The sequence below is a fragment of the Geospiza fortis genome, unplaced genomic scaffold (assembly GCF_000277835.1).
Source record: "Geospiza fortis unplaced genomic scaffold, GeoFor_1.0 scaffold112, whole genome shotgun sequence".
NCBI lineage: Eukaryota > Metazoa > Chordata > Aves > Passeriformes > Thraupidae > Geospiza > Geospiza fortis.
This window is the reverse complement of record NW_005054298.1, coordinates 10,101,658-10,109,572: the sequence shown is the minus strand read 5'-3', so window position 1 is coordinate 10,109,572 and position 7,915 is coordinate 10,101,658. Positions and strand designations below refer to the sequence as shown.

The following is a 7,915-nucleotide window of genomic DNA, read 5'->3' as shown; positions in this document are numbered from 1 at the left end:
AGGTCCTGAGGCCCTGGGGCACCCCTGCACTGTGGCAGCAGTGGGATATTTGTGCTGGATGTCAGCCTGAGCATCACAGGAGGTGCTCACTCCCCTTGGCCAAAGGAGCAAGGGATGCTCAGATGCTCCTGGATGAGCTTACAGACCTTAATGCTCAACAACTGCCACTGTGCTTAGCCAAAACCTGTGCCCATCTGCTCAGGGGTTTTGTGACTGCAGACAAGGAGTTCTGCCAGCTTCAGGAGAACCCAGGCTTCCCTCCAAAGTATAAATTTGGAGAGGAAAAAGGGAAGAAAAAAGGACAGTCAATGCTGCAGGTTAGAGCACACAGTCCCAGTGGACACAAGCAGAGATGGGTTGTGGCTGCATGTCTCCTTGCCTGCACCATTCCTATCCCAGCATCATCCAGACTCAGAGCTCACAAACTAATGCTTGGGCCATTCTAAATAGGACATGACTCATCCTGAGGCAGTAGAAGTGTTGCATGTGTGTGGAGGAGGAAATAATCCCTGTGTTTACAGACTTATTATTTTTAAATTTCCACTGTATTATCCCACCCCCCTTCCTCTTGAGTTAATCATCATCAACACCCCTTGAGTTCATCATCTCAAAGGCAAATGTTCAACCCTAGTGGATTGGACCCCATCTAAAACTGGCCAAAACAACTGAACTCCCCTGCCATAATATGCTGATCTCTCCATGTCATTTAGCAGCTAGGATCAACTAATAAAGTGCGAGACGTAGAAATGCCATTCAGAGTTACCTACCCGTAACTAAATAACTTTGTAATGAATGAAAGGCCATTTTGAGCTGCTGCCTTAAAGACTAACTCCATCTCCATAAAGAAAGAAATATGACTCAAGCAGAGACAGCCTGCATGTGGCACTAACAAACCCTCTTTGTTTCTGTAGGAAAGACTGACACCAAGTGAGTTGAGTGCTTGCATCATCTTCACCTTATTTTCCTTAAAAACTGATGACTCCACTTCAAAATATTCCTGCAACTTTAGGGCTGCTTTCAGGGAGCAGGTGGGCCCCTTCACTATGAAATAGAGAGCTCTATAGGTGTTTCTGAGCTCAAAAAATTTTCTGAGGTTAACTTGAGCTAGAGAACAAGAACAGTACCTGTTTTAGTAATATAACAATAATTAGTTCTGTCTGTTCATAGAGGAAAAATACAGTGTTGCCAGAAGAAATGATTTATACATTTTTATATGAGAGTGTTTTTCCATTCACCTTTTTTTTGGAGCATTTCCTTCAGAAGACATTAAGCCCATACATTACTATTTAAAGAGCTTAATTCAACCCAGGCAATAATGACCCATAAATATTCATGATTTTGTTTAACATTAAAATAACATCTGTTTCAAAACATCTGCAATCTGTTTTCAATGCTTGGGTAACATTTAAATTAACTGTAACTAATACAATAAACCACTATTAGGGATAATGATAATGAAGGATGCCCTATTAAGAGACAGGAACAACATGGAACTGAATGAAAAACAAAACAGGGGGTGGAGGAAATGAACCCAATGGTCAGGTACCAAAGCTCCTTGGAACTTAAATCCACCATTATGGGAGAGTTTCCTCTGTGCAGGGCTATTGTTTAACCATCTCAGCTGCTATGTCTGCGCTCTGCTTGGTCTTGTTCAAATTTCCACTGCTGGAGCAGTAATTTATGATGGAAGCAGCGTGGCTGCTTGTAATGCCAGGCTGGAAGGGACACACTCTCCAGCTGAGGGGGCCTGCAGAGTGTTTCTGAGCTGGGGAAGCAGCTCACAGTGTGCCCAGGGCTCTGCCAGCCAGGTGTGTTTATCCAGCCTGCTGACCTCCCACCCTCAGGGCCGTGTCCCCATCCCAGCGGGCGCCGAGGGCCGGTGACCGCGCTCGTGGCTGTGCCGTGCCCCAGGCCATGGGTTAACCAAAATGACCAACTTCCCCCCAAAAGGGCCATTGTTTTCTGCTGCGATTTCTCCCTGTGGCCAAGGCAGATGATGTCACTGCACATCTGTATATCATACAAGGGTGCAGGCGAAGGTCGGGGTGTGACGTGCAGGGGAGGGAGGAAGGTTCCCATCCTCTGACTCTTGGCACTCACCTCCCTGAGACCCACACGGACCTCACGGCCACAGCCCCTGGCTGGAAAGTTTTACTTTCATGGAAAGCCTCGGTGGGTCACCAGTCATAAATTTAAAATTATATTTAAGGGGTTTTGTGGCTTGTTTAGTTTTTTTTAAGCCAGCCCTTCTTCTTTACTTCTCCCACAGCCTGACAAAAATCCAGGAGGTGTTTCTAATCTCCTGGACATAGTGCAAAAGGCAAAAGAATATAACAGCTGGTTTTGCTCTTATCTGGTGATTTCTTTAGATATAAATTCTATGTTAAAACATGTTTTTTCAGTCAAAACAAAGCCAGGACTTGCCACACATCTGTACAACCTTGATGCTATAAGAGCAGCTGTTTACATTGTCAGAGTGACATATTTTTACACCAAAATGCCCAGGCAATCTGAGGAGACCATTGCACAGGTACAAAGAGCTCCAGGAAAGCCCTGGAGGCTGTTCATCCTCTCTGGCCTGAGCAGTGCACCCCTGGCACACACCCTGCATCCTGGCTGTGCTCCCAGCCCCTGGCTGGCCACCACGGAGCCTCTGTGCCTTTCCAGCAGTGGCAGTAGCCCATGGAAAGCAGAGCATAAATCCAAACCATTTAAAGTGTGATTAAGACTTCCCCTGATTACTGCTCTGCATGATATTGAATGCTTCGGCTGTTGGTGATTTATTGAAGTAATATATAATATGCTGCATTCAGTTAACAGTCCCCATCAAGCACAATCTAGCTGAATAAAAAAAAAAAAGAGTCAGAGAGTGAGTGAGTGTGCTTTAAGAGGAAATCTCCCTGGATTTAAAGGAAATTGAAATATGCGCATGGTAATCTGTGTCCAAAGCTTTTAGCACTTTAAAAAGTGCCAGTTGCTAATACCACTGGCTAAAATCAGCATTTCTTCAATCACTAATGGTCCCAGTGCCATCCTCACCCACTCCTTCCCTCCACCACCACCAGCTCGCTCCTTCACATGCACTGCTTTTGCTTTTTGGGTTTTTTTCAGTTTTATTCCAGAGTGAAGTTTCAGGTTCTTCAGCAAAGGAAAAGCTGTGCCACAGTGGTTTTTGTATCACCACCAGCGCCAAATCAGGGAAAATAAGGTAAAACTGGAGGTAACTGTAGTCTGAAAAGAAATAAATGGGCTGTCATTAAAAGGGGGGAAAAAAAGGAAAAAATAGTAGTATAAGCACTCAGTATAGTTACAGTGCTTTAAATACTTCAGCTTTAATAGCAGAAGTAGCTATTAGTTATGCAGGGAAGAGGTTTATTTATTTTTATATATGGTACTTAATGTATTACTGCTCCTTTAGGATCTAATTCAATGAGATACCTCCACAGTGGGCTAATTTTAAGGTGTCATCTTCAATTAACACTGATCTCAAACATAAACTTTCCAAAATAAGATGGCTGGCTTCAAAATTATAAGATTATTTTTAAAAAGGGTTTTATTTGACATTTTCTTTTGAGAATCCATGCCTCCAAGTTGTTGTGCACTTTGTTTTTTCCCCTCAAGAAGGCACAAACTTTGGAAATTTCTTTTTAAAACCAGCAAGAATGAAAGCAGATACTCTCACAAAAGCACTTACTCTGCAGCCTCAGGGTTTCACAAAACCCAGATGTAATTCCCAGAAATCATAGGATTTTCAGAGCACTACTCAAACTTCAGCAAAAAAAAAAGTGGCAACAGAAAACACACAAGGGGTTGGGTTTGGTTTCCCTTCTTCAGTTTCTAAAACTGATTAAATAGGCCCAGTACCAACCCTGATACTGATGATAAGGACTTTGCTTCAGCTCTGACATTGTTCACAAAAGTTGCAGAGTTGTTTTTGTGCACTGCAGCAAAGAGCTGACTTACAGCCAGTGTGTGATGGACGTCGGTGCCCATGTGCATTTCCCTCTCAGAGAATTAATGGTTCAGGTGACAAGGGAACATTCTTGGCATTGCCCTGGCTTGACTGGCAAACAGTGAGACCTGAGCTCATGTCTTTAGCTGTTCTTCATTCTGGATGCCAGAGAGACATCTTCCATGGTGACTGCCAGGAGACACAGTCACTGGAACAGGGCTAATTCCCTCTTGTTAGCTGAGAACTCAAACACACAGATTGCAGCTGTTGGGCTCTAACATCTCTAAAGTACACACTGACAAACAATTCTTTTTTTTTCCTGCAGTTAATGTGGGTGCATTTTGATGGGAGGAGCAAAAGTGCAGCCTTGACCTGAGGGCAGGCAAATGCCAACTGTTGAGTTCTTGCTTCAAGGCCCTGGAGCCCTAGAGCTTCTCTGGAAAATGTCTGCAAGAATATTTTAGCTTGGGCATCAGATTTTCCCTTAATCCCATTCTAACCAATGTCATCATCATTTTAGCTTGAAACTTTCCAAATTTAACTCAGCCCAAGGCACGGACTGTTGAAAGCCTGGCAAAGTTGTAGACTCCTGGGTCTTCCAATGGGAAGATTCAAGGCAGCCTTGCAGAGAGGTGGAGGTCCCAGCTCTGCTGACGAGCTGAAGGATCATGTGCCCCCTGAAACCCAGAAAAGTATCATCAGCCCAGAGTCTGGGCATTACAAACCTCAAAAATGCAGTAGCAAAAATATTGCTATTTCTCAGCCCAATAAAGCAAAAAATGCATATGCAAAAAAATTGCCTTTTTTTGTTGTTTTTTTTCACAGTTTGATTATCCGTCATGATAAGACATTACTTAAAGCAGTGGTGACACTGTCTAATCATTCTTGTGAAATATAGACTTCTCTCTCCACTTCAGACAGAGCAGACATTAATACACATTTATGCAAAGCAGAGCTGGAGCTGTCAGGGGCTAATCTTTACAAGTATGATAAATGATGTTTATTTTCAGTGATGGAACGAAACACCCGGGCTGACAATAATTGTAATAAAAAGGACAGATCAACTTCTATAAAGTGATTGAATTACCAGTCTATTGCATTAATGCCTGATCCTGGCTCTGTCATAAACCTGCTTTAGGTTCCCAATGACTGCACATTAGGGAACATCCACCTTCAAACCGACACCCTGCCCTTGACCTGTGGCAATGCAGGAGAGTCACTGCTGGGTGCAGGGTTTGGCCATCCTTACTTAACACCTGTATGCAGTAAAGTAATTTTTCTTCCTCTTAGGCCAAAAAAGCAGCAACCTGTGTCTCTTAAGCCTTGCAAAAGAGTTTCAAAACCTCAGAGCTGCACATGCCTCCTCCACACACACACACTGCCTGAGCACCCGCATGCAGGGATGCCAGTATGGAATTTAGTGCCTGCAGTGCAGGTCAGATTCACCAGCATCCACAGGGAACAACATACTGACTGTGGACCACCAGAGTCCCCCTGAAGCAAAGAAATGGAGAGAAGTGAACCTTCCCCACCTTCCTGGGCATATGGATGCTATCACTAGATCTTCTGTGATTGCCCCGAAAGAAAAATAAAAGGAGCTTGAAGTCCTGTCATCCATGGGATGACCAAAACCTCTCATGAATAACAGGGTCAATTAATTGCTTTGTAATTAACTCCATCATAGGAAGTAAAAACAGCTTCAGTTTGTAGGATGGGACAGATGCTGTAGAAAAAAGAAGAGAAGAGACAAATAGAATAACAATGTACAGTTACACCTGTGTATGTTTATAAAACATTCATGCATCTACTGCCCTGGACTTCCCTCCAGCTAGGATTTCTGACATAACACTAAAAACTGAATAGGAAAGGTAAAATTTGGGTTTGTCAACAATCCCTTACAAGACAATATTCTGGAAACACTTCTTTTGAGGTCAACTGAAGTATTTGTTTGCATTTTTGGATTTTTTCTTTTCCATTATGCTTATATTTAATGTATATTTCATATTTTGAGGATTCCATGTTTCTATTCCAGTCCAGATTTGGATAGTATTATTCTGTTTCGTAATTCATTTTGCATTATTTCATATAAGAATTTGTACTCTGGTATACATTAATGCACAGTGGTGCCAAAGAGAAGGCATTTGAGACTGAAAACTTGAGATGTGCCATTCTGACAGCTGACTGCTCTGAATTTATTGAAATGAGTTATTCTGGGGTTTTTTTTTTTGCTAAACTTAAGTTTGTCCAAATTGACACACTCCCATGGGTATGGCTCAACTGTAGCAGAGCAGCATTTTCTGACAGCAGACACTAAGCAGGAAATTTCCAACCTTTCTCAGCTGTGTGTATTTGTCAGGGTATGAGCGTGAGTGCTGTGCCCCAGGGCAGGAGCCCTCTGGGGCTGGGAGCTGCAGAGCACAGCTGGGCAGCCAGAGCAGGGTCACAGCCCAGGGGATGGTTCCAACAGCCCTGGCTCCCGCCCAGCTGGTGCTGGAAGGGTGGGGATACTCCTGAAATCCCAACAAAGAGGGTTATGATTTTGAAAAATATCAAAAAAGTAAATAGAGCTGACCTAGAGAGTTTGCTGACTTTATTGAAGACCATCTCCTGTATGAATTTTTTAATGAAATAAATTTCATTTCAGCTGGATCTGTTCCTAGCACTGCTATCACAAGGTTTCAGCCTCTGTGGACGTACCTGCAGTCAGGAATGTGACGGTCCAAGGTGCAGTGTGGCTTCAGTGTGCAGGCCTGAGAACAGCTGGGAAGCCAATTTGTGTGGCAGTTCCTGGGAGGGCCCTTCAGCCACGGGGAGAGGGGAGCAAGGTGGGAGCTGGGCTTGCTCATTCAGCTGGGGGCTCGAGGCTGGAGACAGTTCTGGTCAATGGATCAGGACAGCACATACAGAGATATTCCCTGGCTTGCACTGCAAAGGGCACTCAAAGCTGATACTGAGTATCAATGTCTTTTTCTCCTCCCTTTTCCCACTCTGAACACTGAGATTTTCTAAATGCTCCACTATTTTAACTATTAAAAGGGGGTTATGTGCATTGGATGTGCATCTCATAAAGAGGGCTGGAACCTCTAAATTACGTCATACCTCAATTTTACATGTCACATAGCACTATATATTCTACAGGGTGATCTATTGTCAGAGTGGAAGTCAAACTCATCGGCAGCTAAAGATTTTTTTTTCCCCAGACAGCAGTGAGAAAAGATTCAACACAAAGTCCTGACCATTCAGCACTGCCTGTGTCTACACTTTGATGTCAGAAATGCTTGAGGGCTGAGTCAGAACAGCTTTAACTGCTTCTGTCATGTCCCACACATCAAAAAGACATGTAGGGGTTTGTTGCCCCATCATCCAATAATGTCAGCAAGACACTGGCACCTCAAAGTATTGCTGACCCCAAATGTGCTGGAACTCACGAACCAGCTATGCAAAGTGCACATTTTAGCTAAAAGAAAGAAAAAAACCATTCATTTTTAAAGTAATGTGTTTGAGATTTTCCTTTATCTGGCCTTAGCTCAGTATTTCTGAGTGCACTGCAGAGAGCAGAGACAGACAAGGGGGCAGGAGCAGCCAGGGTACTGCTCCCACAGCTTTGCCCAAAACAGCCTGATCCACTCACATTCCAAAAGTTCTGGTCCAAGCAGACTTGGGTGAGTTTTGCCTGGGAGGAGGAGGAAGGTCTTGCATAAGCTGCTCCCCCAGCAGTGATGCAACAGCCCTGGAAAAGAGAATCATAGGATAACAGAATCACAGAATATGCTGAGTTAGATGGGATCATTGAGTCCAACTCCTGGCCCTGCACAAGACATCCCAAGAATTCCACCATGTGCCTGAGAGCATTGTCCAACCACATTGAACTCAGACAGGCTTGGTGCTATGGCAACTTCCCTGGGGAGCCTGTTCCAGTATCCAAACACCCTCTGGGCAAAGAACCTTTTCCTAATATCCAAC

General features: G+C 43.8%; 1 long non-coding RNA gene across 1 annotated transcript; it reads right to left on the bottom strand.

Moving 5' to 3' along the window:
• Positions 1 to 5,605: 5,605 nt before the first annotated feature.
• On the bottom strand, positions 5,606 to 7,674 carry LOC115948045. The gene is made up of 3 exons (XR_004081910.1): positions 7,584 to 7,674; positions 6,650 to 6,816; positions 5,606 to 5,675 (listed from the first exon to the last, which is right to left on the bottom strand). It is a non-coding gene; the product is annotated as an uncharacterized LOC115948045 (long non-coding RNA).
• Positions 7,675 to 7,915: the final 241 nt, after the last annotated feature.